At 38.4% G+C, this 3,495-nt stretch overlaps 1 non-coding gene across 1 annotated transcript; it reads right to left on the bottom strand.

The window, feature by feature from the left end:
* Positions 1 to 3,178: 3,178 nt before the first annotated feature.
* On the bottom strand, positions 3,179 to 3,250 carry TRNAC-GCA (transfer RNA cysteine (anticodon GCA)). Its single transcript has one exon. It is a non-coding gene; the product is annotated as a tRNA-Cys (tRNA).
* Between the last annotated feature and the right edge of the window lie 245 nt (positions 3,251 to 3,495).

Raw genomic sequence — 3,495 nt, 5'->3', positions numbered from 1 at the left:
ATTTAAGAAAAATGTTTCAAAGATACAGATTCCACCTCATGTTTTTTTGTTTTGTTTTGTTTTTTTAATTCTTGGCATCTACTACCCACAATTACCCTTTTCCCTCCCCAAACCACCACCCCCAACAAAAATTAGAAGAATTCTCAAATGCCACAGCCCCAGGGGAGAATGAACTTCAGACTTGACTGTCTCTTCTCACTGGTCATATTCCCACTAGTTTTCTTGCCCACACTAAAGAGGGTCCCTGCCCCAAACCCCTTAATCAAGGCTGTTCATACCCTTGGCCCTGCTTCAGATCAGCACACACAGAATTCTCAGCTGACCAGAGCGTCCTCAGAAGACCCGGTGCCCACTATTTTGTTTAATTTTGCTAAGTAAGTTGCTTCAACTACATGACATAAATCCATAGATGTAAATACTTTTTCTCCTAATATAAGAATTTTACCTTATTTTCTTTTGCAGGGGTATTTGGGGGAGGGGGAAGGAAGGGGAGGGTTTAGACTTTTGGTCAAATGTTACATTTTCTTAGAAACATTTTATACTTGTTATGTATTTTAATAGGGCAATAAATCTGCTCTGAGTTGCAGGATCATTCAGTGCTCTATTGGTAAGCATTGATTAATTACTTGTTTTTAATACAAATGCTGTGTAGTGAGTTACAGAAAGCCCAGGAAAATGGTTGAGGGAGTTGACTTTCACCATCACCAATGAAACGCTGAACAGAGTTGTATTCATAAGGTCGTATTTTCTGTTTCTGTGTTAGTCTCAATTTTTTGTGGTATGTTCTGCATTTATTACATAATCATTGTGGGCTCATTTGACATTTGCCGTCTGAACCAAGTGACAAGTATTTTTTAACAAAATAAACTTTAAAACATTGTCTTCCACTTGCTTCGGTAGTTGTCTTCATATCTCCCTGAGTTTCTCGTCCCTTCTAAAGTCAGCCCATCTGTCACTCATGTAGACCTGTCCCTTCTCCCTCTTCTATTTTCAGTAACTTTGACCTTAGCTCATGTTTGAGTGTGACTCAGTTTCCCTGTTCAAGTTAGCTTGATGGTTTATTATGTAAGGAGGGTGCCTAAGACAATCATCAGGTAAAAAAAAAAATTAAATTAAAAAAAAAAAAAAAAGATCAGTAGAGTAGAATATCTTCCAAGAGCAGAGGGAGTTCTTCCTTAGTAATGAAAAAAAAAAAAAAAAAGGTAAATACATAATTAATTTTAAAACCTAACCATGAGGGGCTTAGAAGATTTTTGATAAAAGACAAATGTTGCTGTCATTTTCTTTGTCAATTAGAAAGCAGTGGTAGTTTCTACGTTGCATCTACATTTCAGACTAAATGATTATTGTACCCAGTTATGGTTGTTTGCTAATATTTTGTCTCTTTCTCTTTCTCTCTGTCCAATGCTTCTTCTGTATTTTTGTGTGTAGCAACAAAAAGTGTAATGCATTAGGCATTTCCTGGTTTGTTTATGAGTATCTCCTGTACTGCATTAAGGTTTCTTTCATTTTTTTTTTAAGCTTCGCTACTGTTCTCACTTTATGCCGTGCAATATCATCTGCTGTGTTTGCTAAGCAAAAAAGAAAAAAAGAAAAAAAAGCAAGTGATGATGCCATCATGCTTTTCAGTGTTAAAATGTTTCAGCATTTATGTAGTCACCAAAATGTAGTAAATAAAATGTTGGATTTTCCAGCACTTTAAATTTAGACAATTCTTGCCTTCTTTTGTTTTTATTCTCTCTGCAATCCTCAGTGAGTAGCTTGCGGGTTTTCTTTGGAGGAAGGGTGAAGTTAAGGGGACAACACGCTTGAAAACTCAAGCCACTGCCATGACCTAAAGGAAAATTAAGGGAAAAAAAAGAAAGAAAGAAAGAGGTGTTCTCTACTGGAGCAGAAGAATTTTTTAAATGGAAGCTGGACAATTTATTTGTAGATGTTAGCCATTTATATTAACCTAATTGACCCTCAGAAGAAATGAAAATTATTATTAGAGAGCATAGCCTTTAAAAGTCCTCTCCGATAAAATAACGTGTGTGTGTGTGTGTGTGTGTGCGTGTGTCATATATGTGTGGAGCTAGGGCAGGGCTGAGAAATTAAGATACTTATATTTTATGACAGAATATACTGATATATGATAGAATATACTGATATGATAGAATCATAGAATATGCTGATCAATTAAGAGGCCTGACTCCGGAAAAATAGAAACTGAGTGTGAATTCCTGCTATACTGATTACTAGCTATGTGACTTTGAACAGACAATTTAATTATTTAACTTCCCTAAATCTCAGCTTCCTCATCTGTAAAATGGGAATAAATATCTATATTACAATGTTGCTGTGAGGACTAGAAATTTGAAGTAAGTAAAGCTTAGCATAGTGTCTGGCATATGACAAATCTTCAGTAAATCTTACCTATTTTCATTACTATTAGTAAATTTATCTTAAAATGCAGATTTTTTTTTCCAGTTTAAGGAAAACACTAATTTCTAACTCAGTTTAAAAAAAAATTTTAATATAATTCAGTTCAGTCGCTCAGTTGTGTTCAACTCTTTGCGACCCCATGAACCACAGCACGCCAGGCCTCCCTGTCCATCACCAACTCCTGGAGTCCACCCAAACCCACGTACATCAAGTCGATGATGCCATCCAACCATCTCATCCTCTGTTGTCCCCTTCTCCTCCTGCCCTCAATCTTTCCCAGCATCAGGGTCTTTTCTAATGAGTCAGCTCTTCATATCAGGTGGCCAAAGTACTGGAGTTTCAGCCTCAATATCAGACCTTCCAATGAACACCCAGGACTGATCTCCTTTAGGATGGACTGGTTGGATTTCTTTGCAGTCTGAGGGACTCTCAAGAGTCTTCTCCAACACCACAGTTCAAAAGCATCAATTCTTCGGCGCTCAGCTTTCTTCACAGTCCAACTCTCACTCCATACATGACCACTGGAAAAACCATAGCCTTGACTAGACGGACCTTTGTTGACAAAGTAATGTCTCTGCTTTTTAATATGCTATCTAGGTTGGTCATAACTTTCCTTCCAAGGAGTAAGTGAAGTCGCTCAGTCATGTCCGACTCTTTGCGACCCCATGGACTGTAGCCTATCAGGCTCCTCCATCCATGGGATTTTCCAGGCAAGAGTGCTGGAGTGAATTGCCATTTCCTTCTCCAGGGGATCTTCCCTACCCAGGAATCGAACCTGGGTCTCCTGCATTGCAGGCAGAGGCTTTACCGTCTGAGCCACCAGGGAAGCTTACTCCAAGGAGTAAGTGTCCTTTAATTTCATGGCTGCAATCGCCATCTACAGTGATTTTGGAGCCCAGAAAAATAAAGTCAGCCACTGTTTCCACTGTTTCCCCATCTATCTGCCATGAAGTGATAGGACCGGATGCCATGATCTTAGTTTTCTGAATGTTGAGCTTTAAGCCAACTTTTTCACTTTCCTCTTTCACTTTCATCAAGAGGCTCTTTAGTTCTTCTTCACTTTCTGCCATA

Source organism: Bos mutus, chromosome 10, assembly GCF_027580195.1.
Source record: "Bos mutus isolate GX-2022 chromosome 10, NWIPB_WYAK_1.1, whole genome shotgun sequence".
NCBI classification, from domain to species: Eukaryota; Metazoa; Chordata; class Mammalia; order Artiodactyla; family Bovidae; genus Bos; species Bos mutus.
This window is presented reverse-complemented; position numbering and strand designations above follow the sequence as displayed.